This window comes from Myodes glareolus, chromosome 14 (assembly GCF_982192425.1).
Source record: "Myodes glareolus chromosome 14, mMyoGla1.1, whole genome shotgun sequence".
Taxonomy (NCBI): Eukaryota; Metazoa; Chordata; class Mammalia; order Rodentia; family Cricetidae; genus Myodes; species Myodes glareolus.
Window position 1 is genome coordinate 49,126,107 of NC_142039.1, and position 25,318 is coordinate 49,151,424.

Below are 25,318 nucleotides of genomic sequence, written 5' to 3' on the forward strand. Positions count from 1 at the left end.
CAGAGTGCTAAAGTTGTGTCAGCATTTCCATTATAAAAAAAATCCCTTTTCAAGGATTAATATCTCAGTTGTAAAACTTCACACTCAGGAAAATTTGGTGGCAGAAATTATTTCAGTCTGTAAAACTAGAAAACATGTTCTTCTTAAAAGTCTTATTCATAACGTATATCATTTTAAACTTAAGTGAATGCTGACTCTGTGTGTGTCTGTGAATCTTAATGCCATTATTTTACAGATTTCAAGGGACAAATACCACCTACCAAATCAGGACTTCAGAATTAAATTATCTGATATTGTGGTTATAAATACAAAAACACAACAGTCTAGTGACAAGAAAATATGCTCTTTCAGCATTAATCTGAAAGGTAATGTCTATCAGTTTTCAACTGTGGTTCTCCAAAAGATTTTCTCCAAAGGGACACATGGTAATATCTGGAGACATTTGTGGTCACTTCATCAGGAGCTGCATGGTGCTCAAGTAGGTGCCTTACCTACTATCTGGTAAGTATCTGTATCAGATACAGTAGGTATCTGGGTATCAGGTACCTACCACCTGGGAACCAGATACTATCAGTCCCTTACCTACTATCTGGGAATGCTCCTTCATTGTGTTTCATTTCCTATTTAAGTTTAGGAAAGGAGACTTGGAATCCTCATATTCATTTTCCCTGGAATATTTCTTTTGTCATACTTTCTTTCTTTTAAAGCATAGAGATGACTAGGAAAAGGAAAGAGAAGGTGAGCAATAGTGCCTGTATGCTACAGTTATTCTTTTCATTTTTCTTAGATAAAGACGAAAGATTGAGAGGCCAGAGTGTGGAGGTGTCTGAAAAAGTTAAAATCCTCATTCACAGCAGATACCTATTAGGCTTTTAAATACCTTGAGCTCCTCCTTGGCTCATGTATGGCGGACTCATCCAGAATTTGGTGTTTTACCTATCTGTTCCAGGAACTAGCTGGTGCTCCACTTTGTGTCAAGCAAGATCTTCGTTGGATCTATGTGTCTTAATAAGCTACCACAGAGAAGATACAGGACTAGCACAGGCAAAAATGTTAAAGCAAAGTCCCCATTCTATTAGTGGACATCAGTGCCAATATTGCTGAAACCATGAACCAAGGAGCATTACAGGGAAGAAAGGCTTCCATAATAAAGAAGGTATATAGTAAGAAGTTGGAAGCTGGCTGGGATTGTCTAGTCAGTAGTAAACAGGATGCAACTCTATTTTAGTGAATCAGAAGCTCAAAGTTCATAAAAGGTTAATTTCATATATCAAGAGTATTAGAATAGTGTTAACTACTTTGTCATCTACACAGTGTGACAGATTTAAATGGAATAAGACATCTCTTTTATTGAATAAAATACACCTTAACTAGCAGGGGGCCAACTAGCAAATTGATATGGAAAAGTACACATAAATTTAGTCTTCCAGAAATAGGAAAATTTGCAAATTGAATTTAAATTCTGGTTTTAAAGAGTTTTTAGACACAATACATCTATCCTTTTTTCTACAGTCAACTATGATGTACCACATCCAAGAAAATAATGTATACATGAATTTGGGAGGTGGGGTACTGCATTTGTAAACACCTATTAATAACTACATGTGTGTCTGTGTCTAGTCTCTTAACTGCAAAGTATCTCCACAATCATGTCAACACCTTCTAGAATTCTTCATGGCTGAACAATGATCTTCTTAATAGTTAGGATTATCTAAATTTTTGTAATCAGAAGACTGTCTCAGGAAGTTAGTTTTATATTTTACAGCTAGGATTACTATGAACCAAACATAGTAGCTGACATGATGATGCTGAACATGTGTTCAAAGTGTATATTGTTACCCACTGATTTTGGTGAATATATCTGCTTAATGAAAACCTTTCTAATTCACCAGGCCAATGCTACAGCACAGGATTATACAATCTACTTGTAGAGACTAGAAACTTGGCCCTTGACTGATATGCTCTGAGGCTTTTTAGAAAACATTGACTCCATTATCATCTTACAAAATCTGATGGGAACAAAGGAAACATTTGCCTAACTTAATTCTAGTACAACTAACTAGGTCTTCTATTTTCAAATTTTGAAAATAGATGATCTCTGAGCTGAGTTTTGGTCTGGTTATGATAAGGGAAGCACAGGATTGTTCAGCCAGTATTTTCCAATTCAGTGATGTAAGAGAGTCGACTTCGCTATGCTTACCTTGGGTCTAGGCTAATGGTAGATGCCTATTCCAGAAAACTCAGCACTTTGAATCTTGGAAATTAGAACTCTGGCAATGGCTGGTTAATTTTTTAATTTTCAAAGTACTCCTAAATTTCTTTCTATGAGCATGCCTCTTGAGGTTAAAAATATATTCTTTGTATGGGTTTGAGAACTTCAACAAGAAATGCAAGCATCTGGACAACTCAAGAATGGATGCTTCTGCTTTTTATCATTACAAGGGATAAGATGTATTAGTGTTATTAGTTATATTTTATAATATAACTTATCCATGGTCCATGTCATAAATATAGCTGCAACCATTTTAAAGTCTAGTAACTGCTGTTAGAGCTGTATTTCTGTGACTTCAATCAAAATACACTAAGGTATCAATGCTCTTCCTGAAGATACATCAAACCAAGCCTAAGGTGAAGCCCTACCATACAAACCAACCACTCCATATGCTCACAAATCCTGGAGCACACCATGTAAAATTCTAGTATACATATTTATAAATATCACTCACATCCTTTTAGAAGAGCAAAGTACTCTTGAATTTATGAAAATCTATATTGCACTGTTTAAAAGTAAATTTATGGAGCTGAGCATTGAGAGTCTTACCCAATTACCCTACGACTCCAAATAACTGAATATAAAAACAAAAAAGAAAATATAATGTAAAATCGCTAAAAAATAATAAAATCTAGAGAAAAGAACTTATATGTTACCCCTCATTTCTTGCAAAGTAAGCTCACATGCAAGTTCAGATGGACTGGGTTAACAACCACTATTTTTAATGTTAAAATGCCCCAGGGAAGTTATAAATGCACCAAATATGTTGTTAACCTGACTTTTATATTGTATGCAGCTGTATGGCTTTCTACCAGAGGCCAAGCTTCCTAACTGGGCCAGCAAAGTGAAAGAGGCTTTTCCCCCCAAATCCTTTCAATAACAATGCTTTGCTTGTCATTACATTTCCACTTTTTTTCTACAACTTCACACTAGTATTTGGTTAAGGTTTTACTTCTTTCCAGTTACTTAGCTTGATTTTTCTTTTTGCTGAGAAGAGCACTGTATGGTACTAAAAGGTGATAAAGGAGGCAAAGAAATGTATTGAACTGGGCAAGAGAAAATGTGAAATGTTTATTTCTAACACCTTGGGACAATGGGTGTGGAGTTCCTAGAGTTCTTCTCAGGGTCAGATGAAAGAGACATTGGCATTCCACAGACTTCTGAGATCACTGTTTCAAAGAATCATCAGCTGACCAGGAGAACTTAACAAAGATGATAGTTTTTACTTATTGTGTATATGAGGTTGAATTTATTTAACCTTTTTAATGATATATTTTACTTTTAAATGATGTATATATGTGCACACGCATGTGTGTGTGTGTGTGTGTGTGTGTGTGTGTGTGTGTACGCACACGCTCATGCTTGCATGCAGGTGCCTGATGGATTCCTTAGAGTTACAGAGGGCTATCAGCTGTCTGATGAAAGTGCTGTCCACAGAACTCAGGTCCTCTACAGAAGCAGTACTGAGCCATTTCTCGTGTCCCCATCAAACTCTTAGAAAGAGAATTTTTATGGGTTTATATTGTTTACAAGCATTTGCAGGGGACATAATAGGGAGGAAATGTTCTTCATATTTCAGTGTTTTACTTTGTTTGCATGGGACCTTGATGAAATCAGAAGCAGTGGGATCAAGTTCTTAAATACCAGCTCTAAGGTTTGCACTTCAAGAGCACTGTACTAAGTCCTTGTGATAAAACACTTCAGTGAAGCCCTGGTTTCCTAGAAGAGACTAATTGCCAAGCATGCTATCACATAGTTCTTGTGGTAAGCTAGGCACTACAATTGTGCAGGAAACTGGTCATAGACATTGATACCTTATCAAAAAAAGTATTCTGACTAGAAACCATGTGCTGTTTTAGGGATGCTGACAAACATGGTGTTTTCAAATGTTCATGCTTGGACAATAATCCCCTACAAAGTACCAATGAAAATGTCCTTCATGACACACAACAGATAAAACAAAGCATTTCTTAGGAAGAAGGTTAAATTAAACTAATCTGTAATACAGTAATCAGCTAAAACTTTCAGTGAATTAAATTTGGAGAAAAGAAACTAACAGTTTAGCTATAAGAAGCCACAACACAACAGTTAAGTTTAGGCCTCACTATAATACTTATTTCTAAACTCAGATTCGATTATTTGTTCTTTATGGAGAAAGGGTCTCTTCTGCAGCCCAGGTTGGCCTAACCTCATGATTCTTTTGCCCTAACTTCTTATTAAGACTATAAATATCCACAAAGCATGGCTCTTATTTTTTATTAAGTTGAAGAGAAATTAACTTACATGACCTTTCTAAGTGGTCCATTAAAGGCAAGAGCCTTATGAAAGAGCTGGCAGCATCTGAAGTCACTGAAGAGGCAGAGGCAGGTACAAGCCACAAAGCCCAGGGACTGCTCAGATGATTTCTTCAGGATCATGAGAGTCACAGTCGAACTCGATCAAATCACTATACCGCATGCAAACAACAAGCATACTGAGTTTAAATTATTATTTTTATTTATTTATTAAAAGCCTTCAGATACATCCTATCTTTATTTTATTTTATTCTTTTTGCAGTGCTTGATATGGAACCCATACTTTACTGCTGAGTTATTTACTTAGGTCACTAATTCAGACCTTGTTTTACAAAAAGAAAGCTTAAGTAAAATGGTTAAGGGAGAGGGAAATCCTGTTTTATTTTATTTTCAATTCAGGGCTTCTCTGTGTAGTTTTGGAGACTGTCCTGAAATAAGCTCTTGTAGACAAGGCTGGCCTTGAACTAAGAGAGATCCACCTGCCCCTGCCTCCCTAGTTCTGGGATTAAAGGTGTACGCCATCACTGCCCGGCCTTGGAAATCCTATTTTAACCTGACAGGATTAGATGCTTACAATCCACACGACCCTCTATTTTGGCATGAAGGCTGTCTTAGGCTTCTATTTGCCACAAAAAAGAAACTGAGAAAAAAGGAATATAAAATAATAACAAATCTTAAATAACAACAGTGTTAAGAAAAGGGACTCAAGTCTAAAACTAATCAATGTAACACAGATTTTAATTATATATATTAAAAAGTGTTGGGACAGCTTAAAATTGTTATAAGACTGGTTATTCTTTTATGATTTATTATTTTTATTTCATGTGCATGAATATTTGCTTAAATGTATGTACATGTGTCACATGAGTGACTGGTGCCCGTGGAGGCCAGAAAGTATCCTGAACTAGAGTTAAAAACAGCTGTGAATAGTGATGGGGTGTGGGAAAATGAACCCAGTTCCTTTTGAGGAAAAGCAAATGCTCTTAACTGCTGGCACATCTTTCCAGCCAGAACTGCTCAAAATACTTCTAAAGGAATGAGCTAGTGATATAGCAACCTGGATGAATCTTAGATGCACATGTTAAGAGGACAACAACCCCTAGAAGCCACCCACTGTACAATTTCATTTCAATGATATTCTGTAAAAGGAAAAACCATAAAATAGAAATTAATATATCAGAAATGGACTATAAAGTGGTCAGTGTTGAGAGATAATCTGGGTGATGAGATGTTTCTTATTTTGTTTATGGTGATGGTTATACAATTATATGGCATTAAAAATACCTGTGCTACTTCATGTTAATGTTTGTTTTTTTACTATAGCAAAGAAATGGAATAAATTTAGTTGTCTATCAATAACTGACTTCTGAAAATTTATACATGTACAAATATATATAAACAAACATATATGTATATATGCCAATTTTCATTATTCATATGTTAGTATTCATATATATATGCATATATATAAATACTCTTCAGTTCTAAAAAAATGAAAACACAAAATTTGTGGGGAAATGGGTGGACTTAGAATATATAATATTAAGTGAGGTTACACAGTCTTAGAAACAAAAAAGCATATTCTCCCTCATATATGGAAGCTAGCCTGTAATGCATGTTTATGTATAAATAAATGTGAATTTGGGTACAGTTTAAAATGTAGAAAAGAAACCAAGAAAGGCTAAGAGATGAGGAGTAGTGAGTGCAGGTACTGAATATGTTATGAAAGAGGATATAAAGGTAATTGTTTTCTAGTTTTAAATCTGTCAAGGTGTGAATAGAAGTTTCTGTCCCTCCTGGACTACAGCCATTCAGTCCCAAAGAAACACACAGAGGCTTATATTAATTGTAAACTGGTTGACCTATTAGCACAGGCTTATTATTAACTAGGTCATACAACTTCAATTAACCCATAATTCTTATCTATGTTTAGCCACGTGGCTTGGTACCTTACTCAGTTAGGCATTTGTGTTGGGTGCCATTATGTAAATGAAGACTGTACTTTCATTTTCCAGTCACCCAGACCCAAATAATCACACAAAATTATATTAACTACAACATTGTTTGGCCAACAGCTCAGGCATATTATTAGCTACCTTACATCTTAAATTAACTGATTTCTCTATTTTATATTTTACCACAAGGCTTGTTGTTTGTTACCTTACATCTTGCTTCTTAGGCAGCTACATGGCATCTGCCTGACTCCACCTTCTTTCTCCGAGCATTCAGTTTAGTTTTCCCACCAAGCTATATTCTGCCTTGCCACAGGCCAAAGTAGCTTCTTTATTAACCAACGGTAATAAAACATATTCATAGCACACAGAGGGGAATCCCACATCATCGTAGACTTTTTGTTTTTGGTGGTAAATAAGTACATAAAATTATACTTGAGAGTGAAAGTACAAATCCAATGTGAAGCTCCACAACTTCCATTCCAAATGGCTACCCGATTTGTACAGAAGCTTACTCAGTTGTAGTCTTTGGGTCTGGTTAATTTCTGTAAATTAGTTTTTATTTGTTTGCTTGCTTTATTTCAATTTACAACTTAAAAATCATAAAGTTTGAAACAAATTAAAATAAAATGAAAACTAAACATATAAAACTACAGGCCCGAAAGGGTGAATTTAACTGTATATGGATTACACCTTAATAAACCCGGCCTTAAAAAGTAAACAGCTGACAGTTTTTACTAATATATGTATGATGCCAAAAATAGGAAAAGGAGAATAAGTCTCATGTTGTCAACTATGAAGAAGAACAGGGCCTCTGAGGTTTGGATTTTGTAATTTGATGGGGAGGGAAAAACACAAAGGTAATTTTAGAAAATTTAAGGAGTTTTCCAATATGCTGAATTGTACAGTGACCAACCACAGTTGGAAGAAGATAAGAATCTGAGCATTTCTGTTTTTACTGTGATTCCTAAACAAGGCAAGGTGCCTTACCTCATCCTATGCTGCTAGCTGTCAGTCAGTTAGAAGGAGTCGCACACATACAAATCTTGGCCTAGAGCCCACTGATGAGGCAATGAAATATCATCTTTTTCAATTCAAGATTGTAATTTACAGAAACAAGATATGCCTTTGCTCTGCTTTCTAGTTACTGTACTGTTAAAACCAAATAAGATGTCTGGTTCTGAGCTATGTCGCCAGAGAAAAGATTTATGAATCATCTGGAGAAAGAAAAGCATAAGGTGAAGATATTCTCAGTATGCCAAGTAGCAGGAAACCAGATACCTCTGAGCCTCAGGACTCACATTTATGTATGAAGTGGTCACTGTAGGAAGACACAGACACAGATACAGACTGACTGACAGACAGACAGACAGACAGACAGACACAACACACACACACACTACACACAATGAGCAAGCAGTACAAGGAGCTCAGGGCCTTAAGAAACAGCAAGGTCTACTCGCATCACACTTTTGAGTTTTAGGTGACTACACAGCAGATGTTGGGGTGTCATGGTCCTGTATTTTAGAGGAAAATGTTCCCAAGGAAGTTCTTGACCATCCTGATAGAATTCCTAGGATTTCCAAGTATGAAGCATAGGTGCTAGTGACAAAATATTATTATTGCTTTCTTAACCCCCTTTCAAAGGGGTATTCCAAGAGACACAAAGGAATTGGAATTGGCTGACTGCCCTCTCTCAAATCCCCAACTTAATGCTTTGCCCTCTTTTGTGTATTACAGACAATGTGAACCCATTACACCAGTCCCCAAGGATAGGTGAGCCAAGGGTCTTGAAAACACAGTGTCCCTCTTGACCTCATTTGTGAAAAAAAGCTACGATTACAAAGACATACCACATATTATATTATTTCATTATTATATATTACAAAAGTTATCTTTGCTAAGTAAGAGCTTCGGGGATGGGCAGATGGCCTGTGCAATCATGATGACCTGAATTCAGACCCTGCACTCATGGAAGAAACCTCTAATTACTGTTGCTGGGGAGGTGGGGTCAGGAGGATACCTGAGTGCACTGGAGTCAGTCTAGCAGTAAGCAAATATGGAGAATGGTGGAGTAAGATACCAGATGTTGACCTCTAACTTCCACGCATACACATGAACACAATACATATCTCATCTTCTGTCCCCTCTCTCCCACCACCTTCCTAACCATCTCTAATTTAGTTACATTGAATATTTGAGCATTTAATGGAATTTACAGAAAATAACTTGAACAAAGAGAGAAGTGACAGTGATAAGAGTACAGACACAACAGCACTAGGACTTCATAGGACTCATCATATGTCACAGCAATAATAATATTTTATGTGATGACTTAATTTTGTTTATGTATTTCAGATGCTGTAGGTGATCCATTGGTACTGAAATAGAAAAATATTTTAAAAAATATTTTAAATTAAAATAATGATTCTCTCTTTACATAAACACACCTTGAATGACAGGCGATGAAGACAGGAGGCTGTGCTGGCACGAATGTGGCTCCAGTGCAGCAGCATCACCAGATACGTCTGCCAGACCACAGCTCCCTCCACAAAGAACAGGTACAGCATTCCAAGCTATCTCCAGAATTTTTTGAATTAGTTACAATAGGTTAACTCCCCCATAACAGGATTCAGTGACTGATGAATTTCCACAGCTTGCTAGAGCTTGTACTGACTACTCCCTGCCAAAAATCTCTCTCAGCGGCAAAGATGGAGCAATACCCAGAATTGACAACCCTGTCAAATTAATTTGAAAACACCTAGCATTCTACTCATATAATATTTCCCTAGGTAAAAATTCTGAATTTATTATTATTTTGTCCCAGTGAGGTATAGTCTTCTTTAGGATAAAATAATAGCTATAACATGAAAACCTCCAGTTGGAGAGCAAGCTATAAATCTTAGGCAGAGTGTTTATAACACACTGTTGAGAGTCTTTCCAGGCCGTTATCTCTTCAAAATGAAATGCCTGTGTAAACAACTTTACAGGGCGCAAACTCCCTGCAGCTAGAAATGAGACTACTGCAGACACAGATAATTCACTAGAGGTGGCGGTTATTCAGAAGCCAAAAGAGTTATATTATTTTACCTTTTAACCTGTTACTCAGACAGGGAAGAAGCAATTTCAGCAACCCCTTCTGCACACTTTGCTGAGAGGACCTTGAGTGCCTGTAGAGACTAATGAAGTTCCTGAGATCTTCACTAGGTGATGTACGAATTAGCTCAGAAGGTGTTAAACTCATACACAACCTAGTGTTTTGTTTCGTTTTTTAACATGTAAAAATTCCGGCAAGTAAAAAGAAACATGTTTTCAAGTTTCACTTTACAGGGTATACTTTTCCAGCCTAAGTTCACTTTAATGTGTGAGGGAGTGAGGTTGGAAACAGCTCCAGCTGAAAAACTAATGGATCATGTAACTTAGCCACATACTATATCCTCACACGGCACTTCTAAACATAGAAACACTTTGTGTGTGTGTGTGTGTGTGTGTGTGTGTGTGTGTGTGTGAGAGAGAGAGAGAGAGAGAGAGAGAGAGAGAGAGAGAGAGAGAGATGATTCCAGTGTAAATAGGTTACATAATAACTTTCTAGTAAATTTATATTGCTCTTCTAAATTTAATGAAGTACCCGGCTGACCTGTTTGTCTATTTTTTTGAAAAAAATAAAGGAGCACAGGAATAAGATATTTTATTTTGTTACTAATAACTTAAAGGTTCTGTACCTCTCAAATACTTCTTTTAATCTAATAAATCCATATTTAAACACTAAAGAACTAGAGATTGATGTCTTCAGAGATGGGTTTAATCAGTGTAGTAGTTAATCTATAAATCTCTTCCTTTGCCACCATTACAAATATGTTTTTTATCAATAAATGCATGAGTTATCCATCTATTTCAAAATTTTCAAAACTGTATTTTCTAGTATGTGCTGTAGGAACTCTTTCAGCCAAAAGCTTTTAAGTTACCAGCCTACTTGGGCATGGCCTTTTATACTATAAATGCCAATATAGAGTGTGGGCTCTCTCTCTTCCGGCTGTTGGATTCAGTTCCTGCTTCCCTGTTCGTGCAGAGGACTGTGATCTGAGTCTACCTCTAAATAAATAGCCATTTATTATACTCAATTGTAAGCTAGTGTGGGGTTTCTTTTTAGCGTCCTTCTTCAAGTATGTGTCATTTAACAGACACTAATCAATTATGAACAAATTGGCCAATGAACTAGTGGTGGGGAAAAGTTGGCCACTTTAGCTGAAATAATTAAATTATCAAAAAAGGATAGGTCATAACACATTTATAAATACAAATTAAGAATTGCATTTTCCAATTTGTCATCAATTCAAGATGGAATCCAAAAAGATGAAATCTGTAGGATTTTTATCATTATTTATTGGTATTACTTTATAAGGATGCCACTGGATCAATTTTTTGCAAAACATAGGTTTGGGAAGCTATATTGATACATATCAATATATGTATCAATTTTCATACATAGTTCTTGGAAGTATGTTTTAAAACAGATGTCAATTAGACAGTGATGGTGCATCCCTTTCATCAGGAGGCAGAGGCAGGCAGATCGCTGTGTTCTAGGCCAGCCTGGTCTACAGAATGATTTCCAGGACAACCTGCGCTACAACAGAGAAATCCTGTCTCAAAGAAACCAAACCAAACCAAAACCAAAACAACCAAAAATAACCAGCAACAAGAAAAACAAACAAACAAAAAGAAATGTTAATTGGACATCTCAAATATCAGATAACTAACCCTGTGACATAGAGCTTAAAATGATGAGAACTTTTCCTTTCAGTGGTGGGAATGTCGTTCCTATGCAGAAGGAAAATACTCATGCTACACATTTCTGGTTTTCGTTCATTTAATGGGGCAAAGGTAGATTTGCTGGTGATGAACTCAGGATAAAATGAGAAAAATGTGAACCCTGACCTTTTTAACACCACTTAAAAATCAGAACCAGACCTGTCAACGTACCACCACACTGCCTTTAGCTTAACAAATTGGAAACCTGATCTCCCCTCATACCAAGAAGAACAGTGCTTGTCAAAGGCTAAGCTGCTGCACACTCAGATGCTGGTAGGTCACCAGTTCCCTGCAGACCAGATACACAAAAAGACATTCACCACAGTCCACGCTAGCATGCATCTCGGGTTTAGAGCACTACGGCTTACAATTGATTTCTCTGTTGTGTCTTTACATTTCATATGGGAAACATAATAGAGAAGATGCAAATGTACTTAACAAGAATCACTTTTACTGTTGGGTTACGGGCATTTCACCATCCATACTCTAGACTTGTTTGCTAAGCTTTATAATGTTAAGTATACCAAAATCAAACATCTTAGGGAGCTGGCTCTATTCACCTACATGCAGTGCTTTTGGAAAGAAGGGCTTCCAAAGCAGAATATTTTTGAGAGTCCCTCACTTTGTCCTTGACTAGAGAGGAGAATATCCTTTCATTTTACATCTGCATCTCCAGACAGGTGGATCTGCAATGGCTGCAAAGCACAGGGGAAACTACACTACTCTGTATAATATCTAATAAAGGAAAGTTGCTGCAAACATTTGTTGGCCTCTGTTTTTCCAAATGGGAAAACCTGGGGTGAAATTTTATAACAAAATAAATCAGAATGATAAAATTCATGTTGAAGAAGAGGAGAATAAAAGACATTAAAATATATCCTAGTCTTCATTTGATTAAACTTTAATCTAATTATAGAAAGTAACTGCTCAGCTCTCTACCCAACAAAAGACCTCAAAGGGCTTAAGGAAAAAAGGAAGGAAAGAAGGAAGGAAGGGAGGAAAAAAGAAAGAAAAAAAAGAGGTTAGAGAAGAAAATAAAATTCTGAGTTAAAGCACTTGGAGGCCAATAGCTTTGAACCTGGGCTCCGTCGCCATTCCACCCAGAGAAGCTGTCAGCAGCAGCTGAGGTCTTGTTCACAGAGCCCTCATTGTTCTTAAGGCAGCTAGAAAAATGCTGTATTATATCTCTTCACACCACACACTCTGTGCACAGCCCCAGGAAAGGGCGGCCGAGAAAGTGCAATCCACAGGAGGAGAAATGCAGAGGGATGTAGGCACAACTCCTAATACCCACCTCACCCCCAACCTACACAGAAAAGCACATTTTCTTTCTTTTTTTTTCTGGTACAAACTACCCCCAAACTCAATTCCTGGCTAGCAATCTGTGGTAAAGGATGTTATGATGGTGCATAATTTATAACCAGAAATTTCTGATTCATGTGGGATTTGGGGCATTTCTTTGCCCTTTATCCACTGCCAGTGCAGGGAGGTGAAAGCCGTCAAGCAGAGGCCTATGCCATCAGGCATGCAGGAGATAAACACAGCATTTTTGAGAGTGCAGTTATTCCACACCTGTTTAAAATGTTTATATAGTAATTAGAGATTAATGCTTCTTCCAGACCAGATAAATATTAGACTATGTGTGTGTATGTGTACACACATGAATCTGCAATGCTGCAGAGAACAAAGATGGTATTGTATTAAACTCACTTAGTGAAGGGCATACACTTTTAAAAGACCTGAGCTTCAGAGAGTTTACATTACAGCAGGGGGAAAGGCTTAAAAATGTTAAGTGGTTGGAGCTACTGAGTGCTATACAGAAAGCAGTAGTCAGAAGTATGAGCTAACTGCAGCTAATCGTCCAGCTTTCCATGTGTAAAGGGGGAAGGTCTCGGATCTGAAAAGTTCCTTGAAGTCCAATAACAAAACCTATTGAAACCAAGAAAAAGAATATAATGATGCTTTAAAAATTACAGTTAATAAAAATTACAGTTACAGTATATTTTTGCTTTGTTTTTTAATTTCAGGAAAGGTAATACGATAAAATGTATGTTAAGTGAAAGTGTTTAAGAATATGGAGTCATGCTAGGGCAGCTTTGTCCCAGGAGGCTGCGAGCCTGCCACAGATGCAGGGGCTCCTGAGGGCACTTGCCTCCTAGCAGGGCAGTAACTTGTTCACGGTCTTTCAAGGATGAAAATTACCCAATTCACATGACACTCAGCAAATCACAACATAGACAAATTTCTTGCTTTCTAATACAGTAACTATTCTACTTACTTTTCAATCAACAAAAATAAATGAACCACTGTTTTCATATTTATGCAAAATTAGGCTCCTAACAAATTCCATGAATCTATGTAGCCACAATACAAATTTACTTAAAATAATTCACAGAGATTCTTCAGATATTAATTCTGGTGAATTCTTCAATAAATGCAGAAATAACTTTGCATTTGAAATGGATGTAAGCTCTGACTATGTTTTAACATTAAAAAGGGTTCATCTAACTGCCTTTTTTATTTTAAAGATTTTTATTATATGTACATGTAAAAACATTTACTTTATGTTTCTGCTTTGCCTACATGTATGTCTATGAATCATGTGTGTACAGTGACCACAGAGGCCAAAAGAGGGTGTCAGAACCCCTGGATTTGTAGTTACAAATATTTAATATTTGTCAGTGACAATGTGGGTGCTACAAGGGCTCTTAAAAACAAGGCTCTTCACTGTTGAGCCACCTCTACAGCTCTAATAACTACATTTTCTTAAAGAATAGTCTAACTTGGTTAAACAAGGGTGATCTTGGAAATAGTTCTATAAAGAAAAAAGGCATTTTATTTTGGAAATGTTAATCAAAACATTCATACTACTGTAAGGTACTACAAGCATGAGTTTGACAAAATACCAATAAGATTGTGTCTGACATATTTGATAGTGTTTGCAGGCAAATACACATATAACTCATAAGGATCAATCTGGAATCCATCCATTGGGACTCCAGCACACAGTGGACATGGTGGCATCAAGACACATCTGCATCTTAATGTCGCAAGCCTTGACAGCTCTGTGTATCACTAGAAAGAATCACTATAGATTCACAGATCTTCATTCTTTGAGTAATTCTGAACTATTCATAAGGATGTCTAAAACATCAGAAATATTAGTTTATAAATCAAAATCTGGAGAGAACTAGTTAGAATAAAACCTGAACAAGGCTGAGTACATTTATTAAGAAAACACATACTTGGGAATAATAATATTAAAACATAGACATTTTAGGGGTATAAAACCACAACACCTCGTTACCTGCAGGTGTCACCTGCAGAAGGACCAAAGAAAAGGAAGGTCTTACATACTTCTCTCTCAGCAGCTGGTCAGCCTTCACTACACAGTCAACCTTGGCTAATCAGGGAAACTGGGAAGTTTTTCTCCACTGAGAAAGTAAATACGGGGCAATTCTCCATGGGCAGGAAGACAGATGTGACTTGAGTGGAACGTGCCTAGTTTCTTCATTTAATTATAATTTATGGAGCATTTTATTTAACCTAGAGCCAGGATTAATGGAAGAACATTGAAAGTCACCATTTCGAGAACACTAAGGTGACATTTCTACTTTCTTTATTCTATTTAATGATTTTTAAGATTCCTTAAGCATTTTATAGATAAATATTTGTTATAGATAAAGATTTGTATCTGTAGTATCAAAGGTATCAGAGGGAAGATTTACTCCCAAATCACTAAATTCAAATTTAAGCATCTTTACTGTATGTTGTGCTATGAAAGTTGTAATAAATATTTGGTAGCTCTAGAACATGCAAAATGTGACTGAAAATTCAGAGGTTCAACTACTCAGAATCTTATAAAAAAAACCCTGCATATTAGCTGAAATCAAGATAAGATTCTGTATGCATATTTTATGTTTTAAATGTTCATATATTTTAAGTGACCATTTAGAATTTATATCCACTTCCTAGCTAAAAATATGCTAACTTACAATCTTACCTCAAGAGAAAGCTGAAGTGCAAAGGGAAAACAAAAATAGGGGTCTGGAGCTTGTGAGTGAGGTCTCAGCTGCTAAGAAGGTGGACAAGCAAGGCATAGCCTGCTGTGTTAAGCAGTGCACACTGTTGGGCTAAAGAACAACACCAGTTCTTCAGGAATAATTGTCTCTGACAAAAGAGTATATGAAATCTTACAGGACCAATGATTAACACAACTGGTAGGGTTTCCAAAGTGTCCTCCTAGATGCTCAATTTTTCAATCGTTGTGATTTTGTTGTAGTTTTGAAATCATATTCCTAAATCAGAGATACAGGCATTCATTTTGGCCTAGGGTAAGCTTACAAGGGAGGATCTTATTAAGAGGTGGAATCATGGTTTAGAAAGCAGTGGGCTGTCACTGTGTCATTTTCACAGCAGTAACTTCAGATGGTTCTTAGCACAAGCTGAAGGAATATCGGACCCTGTTCCTTGGCAAAGGCCTGGTCTGTTTCAGGGCTCAGAGACATAGTTGGGGACACCACACAATCTGGAACCAAGTAGGGTGGAGATTGAAATAACAAAAGTTCTAATACAGGAAACTATCCTCAATGTTAAAGAACAAGGAGAAAAATATCTACAGAAAAACAAGCAGCACTTAATCCAGTTGAGGTTCACAACACTGGAAGGAAGCAAGCCTTCTATTATTCTCCAGTATGCTTGGGAGGTTTTGTTGTTCTCCCAACAACAAAGCACGTGGAGAAACCCCATGGGTAGGAGCAGCTGTGTGCCCTACAGAGGAACTTTCCTCCATAGCATGGATCTGGGTCATGGTACAATTACTAAAAGATTGCTCTCTGCTTTTCTTTGTAGGACAGAGAATGAGGCCACAGCATGCGTGCATAAGACAGTGATGTTGCGAGACATACTGCTTGTGTTAGTTACTTTTTTGTTGCTGTGATAAAGCACCATGACCAGGAAGACACAAGAAGGAGTTTATTTTGGCTTAATGTTTTAGAGGAGTAAGAATCCATGATAGGAGACCAGAAACAAAGAGGATGAGGCAGGAATCTGAGTGCTCATACTTCCAAACTGCAAGTATAAAAAAGAGGGAGAAAGGAAAGGAGGAAAGGAGGAAGGGAGGGAGTGAAAGAGAAAGGGCTGAAGAAAGGGAAGGAGGGAGGGAGGCAGAGAAGGGAAACACAGACTAAGAATGGTGAGAGCCTTTGAAACTGCAAATCCCACCCTCCCAGTGACTTACTTCCTCTAGCAAGATCTCAGCTCCTAACCTTCCTCAACAACATCACTGAAAGGAGAGCAAGTGTTCAAATGTCAGAGCCTATAAGGGACATTTCTCACTCAAAATACCATACAGCCTTTGGTACTTGAGTGTGGAGATTTTCAACTCTACTTTAATTCAGTAGCTAGCCAGAGCAGTTTTGGAAGAAGTAGTAAACCCACCTGGTTTCATCAGTCCTTTTCTTGTTCCTCAGAGTTGGATGACCAGTAAGAAAACTCAGACATATCCTCCATTAGCTATGTCAGCAGACAAGTCAAAGATGTGTACTTCTCACAGCTCCAGTCTTCTACAAACTTTACCTATGCAGTCCTTAGAAGCAGCACATATCCCAGGCCATTCAACCCACAATCCTAATACCACTCCCCAAACATATATGGAGCTCAGTTGCACAGCATTTCAAGATAAACTACCACAGTGGTTCTTTGATGGCATCTGAGGAATCTCAGGGTGGATGTGAGCATGGTCTCCATAGTTTGTCATTTGAGGGAAAAAAAATAGTTTGCTGCCAATTGTCTTCAGATATGTATTTCTAAATATATTATTCCTTACATGTATTTCTGTAGTACAGTAATTGCTTTCCTTACATCTAAGACATATATATATATATATACATTTAAAAAGTCATGCAGAAATTACAATCAAGATAAATGCAAAATATACATTATTAGTGAAACAATTTAAAATAAAAATAGTTTTAAAAATTTGTAATATTTTTAGAAGGCAGAAATGGTATATTTTGATAAATAACTTATAGCCAAAAATAAGGATAATAACAACCAGAAAACTAGCCAATGTCATATTTCTTACATGTTGGAGAAGTCTTGGGTGTTGCAGACATTCACTATGTTACATCTGAAACAATTTGGTTTGGGTGGTTTTCCCAACTAGAAAGCAAAGGAGTACTCCTTTCCCAAAGGGGTCCATACATCCAGAGCTCTGTCCATATTCCATACACAAACCATTATCTAATCACCAACAGCATCCACAGGAGAGTTAGTAGAAAAGGCTATCCAGGAAAAGGAGTAGTAGGTAGACTGCTTTGGGTCCTTCCAGCTGGGACATTTTTGTAATTTCTGGGGTCTCACTGTTTGAGACTTTCGGGCATTTTTATTGCTTGTTGTCTCAATGATAATGTGCAAGCACAGTGATATATTAAAACCCTAGGTAAACATATTCAAAGAATAGGTTGTTAGAGAAAATGGAAAAAAAGAAAACCTATTAATTTTAAAGTGAGAGAATGTAGTATTTTAGTTTTTAAAAAGATACCATTAGACAGTATTAGTTGCAGTTGAAAATCATTGGCAAATAGTTATGAAATAAAAAGCTGAAAAAACTTTTGGTAAGTTGCACACTGAATTTTCCTTCTTTGTTACAGAAATCACCACTTCATGAAATTGTAAAAGGTTCATCTACCAATTTCTTAAAGAAAATCCTAGTCAACTCTCCTTAAGACACACTTCTTCCATGCTAAACATAAAGCAATACAGTTCTTAACTGCTGTATGTAACATGAGGGGGGTCTGCTTGTTTGGGGGTTTCTCTTCCGCCCTGACCCCCAGCTGTTTAGTCCCAGAGAAAAATCAACCACAGAGAACTCCATAAGTTATAATGCTGATTGGCCCATTAGGTCAGGCTACTTATTAGCTAACTCTCACATCTTGATTAAACCATTATTCTGATCTATTTTAGCCATATGGCTCAGTACCTTTTTCAATGGGGCAGCTTACATCCTGCTGCTTCAGTGGTCTGGGCAGGAGTGGGGGAATCAGCCTCCTCCTCCCCAGAATTCCTGCTCCCCTTGCATCATTTCCACTTCCTGTCTGGTTTCCCTGCCTACACCTCCTGCCTGGCCAATCAGCGTTTATTTAAAATATGATTGACAGACTACAGACAATTCTCCCGTACCAGCTGTAACTAATAAAGAAATCATTTATGTATCCTTGCATGTGAACATAATCCAGATTGATCTAGAGTAACAATATAAGACAACATCCTTTCTTTTTCTTGCTTTCTTGTTTCCTTCCTTCCTTCCTTCCTTCCTTCCCTCCCTCCCTCCCTCCCTCCCTCCCTCCCTCCCTCCCTCCCTCCTTCCTTCCTTCCTTCCTTCCTTCCCTCCTCCTCTCTCCCTTCCTTCTTTCTCGCTCCCTCTCTTCCTCATTCCCTCCATTCTTTCTCTGAATGGGGACATTGTCATTCTACTAACATTGAAGTCAGTGGCACAGAGATGCTGGCACCTTTCATGCTCTAGACTAAGGCCGTTAGACAAACGAAACATATCATTCTAGCTGCTTCTAGTCAAACATTCTTTCTCTTAGGAATAAGTAGTCACCTTCCCCAGATCCTCCCTTCAAATTGCCAGTCCCTCCAATTACCAGCTTCGCTCTTCTACCTATAAATGACAATGCCCTTACAGTAATCAAAATGAATGATGGCCTATATGCAGATGTAGGCTAACTGGGGACATTCCCTAGGTTGAATGGTAGGGACAGCTTGTTTTGACCAGGGGAATAGAAAATATTTTAATATTTTAACTATAATAACCCAGTTCATATTATATTTAAGAATTCAATACCTATTATTTATATTTCTTTGCCTATGACTTACATGACATGTGACATATTTGCCTAATATTCAGAGGAAATGATTATTAATGTTTTATGGAAAAGTTGAAGAAGAGAAAACATTTGTTTGTAACCAGACTCCTTTTAAAATTTTTCCCTATGCTCCTTCAAAATTTACTCTTTTTTGGGTGTGTGTGTGTGTGATAGTTCTGAGGATAAAATAGGCCACATTTGCTAGCTACATGTGACAACATCCAAAAAGGGTACAATATATCACCGAAACAGCTCGCAAACTGGCTAGTCACATTATTTATTACGAGCCACACATGTGACAAATTATTTAACTCAGTTGATCCTAATAAGTCAAAGAGCAAGCAATTAGCTAACTCAGTCAGAGGGCTGTTTGTGGCAATTTATAGATGCGCTCAAGCTGTCCAGGCACTTCAAAGTCCCATTAAGGCGAAACCTTTTAATGACTCGCTTGAGATGACAAGCATTACACAGCACATATGGCAGTCAAGAATTTGGCAGCCTATTCTGTTACACTCGCCTCCACCACCCCTAACAGCTGTTTACGTGTTTGCAGGCTCTGCTTTGCTGCTGTAAGTAGTCTCAGAACTGCAGAGCCAGGATGCTCAGGATTTCCAAGAGTAACAAGTGGTGTGGGATTATTGCATCACAGAGGTTTCTGGAAACTAGTAGACTTTTAATTTCAGTGCCTCTGTTTGAGCTGTTCCAGGGGAGAAGGAAGAGACTTGAGGACAGTGAGGGCTATACCCACAGCAAGTCTCCTACTCCACTATCTCACACACATTGTCTGTCACTGTCTGCATAGGCAAAGCCAGGCAGTAAAAGCCTGCTTCACAGGGTGTCAACATTAAGGAACTGAATGTTAAGAAGATGCTTTGAAGATCAAAGGGTGTCTGTGCAAAGCCTCAGGGTCATGACTACTGCAACACTGACTCTGCACATCACAGGGTGAGTACATTTAGACCACCCCCTACAGTTCTTCTAAATAAAACGTTCACTTGAGATGGGCCCACATCCACATCCTTCACTACCAACCAAGCCCAGAAAGATGCCTATATAGGGTTACTTTCCCTTGGAAACTGTACACACCCCAAGAGCAAACAGGGAGAAATGAAGGAGCAGCATGCTCACTTGAGAACTTTCTCATTGCCTGCAACACGCAGAAAGCACTGAAGAAAGCAGCACTGAGAGAGAAGGACTGAGAATAACTTACAATGTTTTCCGAGTAGAAAGCGATTACATACTGAGGGATAAAGGGCCTACTCTGTATGTGTAGATGCAAGCCTCTTGGTGAGGCTTGTATCGTGAAAGATAAGCTTAGTGGACAGAACTGGTGACAGCAGAAAAATGTAACACCCTACCTTGTTTAGGTGAGGCCATGATTTACTAAAACATGCGTCAACCTCTTCTGAAGTTGCAGCAACCAGAGCCCATTAAGGTCTCTTATATGTCCACTTCAGTCATATGAAGCTACCCATGACTGCACTTTTATGGTCCAGAAATTACTGGAGCCACATTGTAACTACAGTTTGTAGAAGAAAGGTGACTACTATCCATAGCACAGTGGTAGACACCCTGAGATAGCAAGCTCGGGGACGTGACACCCAAATGGTCTACACTGCCAGGAGTTACTAAGTTTTAGACTTTTTTTTTTTTTACTTTGGTTTGATGGCATTTCAGGATTGTTAGTTTACTGATGTGAAAAATAAATTTTGAAAAATGTGAAAACCAATAGGAGTTACTGAAAGAGAACAGTGGAAAGGTGGATGCTTCAGTTGTTATTTAAATTTTTACATCTCCAACTCAATTCTTTTTGGCAAAACGGGATAACCCTATAAGCTGTACTAATAACAGCTTGGGTATGGTATATAGTCTTGTTTATATTATTTTAATAACCAGGCACCATGGAGGGACCATGGAGGGATGGAATGTCCTGTGTAATAACACAAATTCATGCAGCTCTTTATGCTTCAAGGGTTGTAAGAGAACTAACTGAAAACGAGCAGCAAAATATTTATCTGCAACTATTATGAGTATTAATTCCTAACTATAAAACAAAATATATGGAAGCTTGGTATCTCACTTCTACAGTTCCATAACTAAACAGTCTGAAGCAGAAAGATCATTGCAAATGCAAGGGAAGCCTGGGATACACAATAGGCCCCTACCTCCATACTCCTCTGGCCCCTCTCTAAAGGAAAATGTCATCAACTCTTTAAAAAAAAACAACCTATTAAGAGGCTAGGTGAACATGATCATATATCCGTCCGTCCGTCTGTCCATCCATCCACCTGCACATATATGTATATACTAAGCTGATGGTACAGCCTAGTAGTAAAGGTGTTTAGTTTGATCCCTGGTATTGGAAGCAAAGTACAAACTCACTGACTCATAAAAACAGTGTAAGGATTTCAGTACACTTCTGTTCACAGAACTGATTTTAAGTTAATACATTTTAATTCACTTAAGAGAAAAATCAATCTTAGTGGTTGTGATTCAAATTAAATAGAAAATGTTTGAATAAGCTTATATAAGCAAATCTACTTTATAATGTGGCATTTTTCTATTCATACATACAAAGACTGGAAATATATATACACAAAAATAATCTTTGAATAATGAATTAGAAAGGTTTAAAATATATGTAAATGTTATAATGTAGAATACTTTTAGTTGCTTAATTAATATATATTCACAACAACAAAACCCATTCTCTATTTCAAACTTTGATGCATCAGAACGTCACAGGCAGGTGCAGAACCTAAGAAAATGTGTTCCAGCAGTCTTGCTATTATCCATGCCAAAATAACCATGTTTGGTGGCACACTACTTTCAGTATTTTCTTCTTGGATTGTTGTCAAATATTTTCACAACTTCTACTGGTCAAATAGCATGTTAAAGAGAACTTTACAAAGTAAAATTTGCTTAAAATAAGAATAACACATGATGACACCCACAGTGGCAACTGGCTGGTGACAAACAGGAGAGCAGGTCAGGTTTCCTGGATAAGAAGGATGGGTGGGGAGCACAGGCTCTCACTGGGGTTTATAAATCTTGACTGGAAGTCCATCCTATCCTCACTTAGTAAGTGGCAAGCAAGTCTAAGTATTTATGTTAATGATTATTTGAAATATAATGATATTGAATTTATCTGACAGCATATTCAAGTGGAAGAACTTCAATAAAATATCAAGAAAATGAAAGAGAACAGCATATGATTGATTATGTTTTAATATACATAAGTATCCATACTTTAAAACTCATTAAAAAGGATTTCTGTTTTTCTAAAACTATATGCATGTGTGTATGTCTGGTGTGTATACGTGATATGGATTAAGGTGCTCACAAAGGCCAGAAACATCAGATCCCTTTGATCTGGAGTCATAGGAAATTGTGAGCTACCTGATGTGGGCTCTGGAAACAGAACTCTGGTCCTCTAAGGAGTAATATGTGCTCTTCATCTCTGAGCCATGTCCAGTTCTATGTCTTCATGTTTTTCAAAAAGAAAGAGAATCTATGCTTGCAGTGCTAAGGAAAATTTCCAGCTGTGGTTTCTGTTGGGCTTAGATCTGAAATAGTAAAATGAAGGTGGCTTTGTAATGAAACGTAAGAGGGATGTTTTGCTCATTTACACATTCTTCTATGTGAGGATGTAATTTTCAGTACAGGTGGAAATCTATGAGGAAATTTGTTAGAGAAAGAAATTTGACTCAGTTTTTTTGGGGGAGCTGAGGTATTGAGCTGATGGGATGCTTAGGAGGTTGAAGGACACCAGGTGACCAAGGTCAAGCCAGGGTCATAAGCTTTTTCCTTTTCTTAGCAATGTGTAGAAAACCACTGAGAGTCAGTCACTCTGAGGACTGATGAAAGGAAATGCTTTCTGGAAACCAACTCACACACAAATGCTAGCATTCCCAAAGGCATTTTGGTTTGCTCACTCAAACATTTTTGGGAATACACTGTAAGGGAAAACAAATAAAATGATTAGTTCTCTGATGCACAGGGATCAGCTTCACATGTTCCTTGACTGGGCAAACCAGATCCAAAGGTCTTGGTAGGAATGATGTGCTGATGGGATCTATGACTGGAGACCTCAGTGCCACAATGTTTTTTCTTAATACGTTTCATAGAAATCAGAGTATCAGACCTCGGGTAGGTTTCTCACAAGCTGATGGTCACAGGGCCAGTCTTCTCTTTCCCTGCATGTCCTTAAGGAAGCCATGCTGCTGGGGCTGACTATCAAGGCCACTTGTGGGGAGGTCTGACTATGGAGAACTCTGTAGTCTCACAGCCAGAGACACAAAAATGCGGTCTCACTTTACAATGTCTCTTAAGAAATAATGTATTCTACATAAAACTGTAAAAAAAAGTAATAACAGTTAAAACAAAGTAAACAAAATAGATGAAACTATCAAAAACAATTGCTATGTTTTCACTAAACCTCTCATCTCACATCCCAGGTTTTGAGCAGAATTAGAAATCAGCTCAGAATCCTACAGAGTTCACTGGAAACAACAGGATTCAGATTACTTAAATGATCAAGAGTGATGGCTGTCCTGCAAGAAGCACAGCAGGATGAAACAAAAGACACCACTCAAGATCTGGCAAGGTGGCCAATAATCACAGAAGGATCTGGTAAGAATTACTGGTAGAATAAGGCAGACAAAAACGCCCAGAACTACAGACAGCAGGGCAACCCAAAGTCTTGCAAGTCATTGAAAAGGTTAAAGTTTTTTCCTCCAGACGAGCTTTTATGCCAGTGAACTATTGTGAACAAAAGATAATAAAAATGATTATTTTTGGTTATACATACAAGCAGGTTTATTTTGGGTTAAGTGTTTTATTTTTAGAACTACTTTTCTAAGTCAACCAAGGAAGGTATTTGGCTTAAATACATGGTGTGGCATTTTCAAACTAGAACATACAGTTTATGCTGTCTAAATAGGATATTTTTTTTTTTGTAGGCAAAAGGGGCTGAGAATTCTTTGCAACCTTTGGTCTCCTAGTGGTTGTGTTTTCATTTAATATTTTCCAAAATGGGCTCTTACTGTGTAGCTTCTGTCTCTTCCTGAAATTTGATGTCACCTCTCTCTGCTTCTCTCCATGCTTCTAAACTGGACACACAAAGAACTCTGGAACAAGTATTTTTGATGCTAGGGACATTATGTTTTTAACCATCTTTTAAAATGGAAATACAAGCATAAAATTTCATAGAAATACTAATATTGATAATATTGAATGTGTATGAGGATATTTATACATGCACACACACATACATACATGTACATTCAAGTATGAAGAAAGGACTGGAAATAAAAAAGTTCCTGCCATCAGAGGTGTTCTTAGGATAGGACAACAAACTAATTAAAATATATTTTTTTTCTAAGTAGATTGACTATGACCCAGGATCCATTAAAAACAAGAGAGCTGAAAAATTATGGACTTCATACATGAACTTAAGAACTCAAAGTTCTGTCCTAAGAAGGGTAGGTCCATTAGCAATATCTAACGGAGAGTATGTGCCCAATATGAGTCCTTCCTATCCTCCCCTCCTCTCCTATTTCTTCATACTCTTGTTTTGAGTGGCATTTAAACCATAATATATTTAATCAGTCCATTCTGAATCATATTGAGCTCTAAAAGTTGATCCAAGTTTACCAAAATGAGATTGGTGCACAGGGACTAAAAATTGTAGGATCATGTCTACCAGCTGTCATTTATTAGGTCCCAACTGAGATCCATAATATCCTTTCAGCTAACACAGTTATTAATCCTAGTTTTAAGTACTATTTTGGGTACATACAAATTTAAATTATATCTTTGGCATTCACTTGAAGATATTATAAGATGATGTCTAACAATATATTTAGAAGGCTATGTCAACAAGATATAACAACAAAAACATAAATCACAGGTCATTCAGTACTTTCTATCTTTTTGGCTTAGCTCCTGCTTTTCCCACCTATAAAACTAAGTTTATGATGCCTGTCTTGACAAACAGGTAAGGAGTTTATGATCGTCAGGGAAGTTCCTAAACAGTAGCTATCCTGCCAGAAGAAAGATAAGCTATCCAGAGAAAGAGGATATTTTCTATACATATGCAGTTTGTGACTCTGAAAATGT

The 25,318-nt window shown here is 37.3% G+C and overlaps 1 protein-coding gene across 1 annotated transcript in view; it reads right to left on the reverse strand.

Annotated features, from left to right (window-relative positions):
• Gmds (GDP-mannose 4,6-dehydratase) overlaps nucleotides 1-25,318 on the reverse strand; it is a 528,555-nt gene that overhangs the window by 208,839 nt on the left and 294,398 nt on the right. The window lies entirely within an intron of this gene.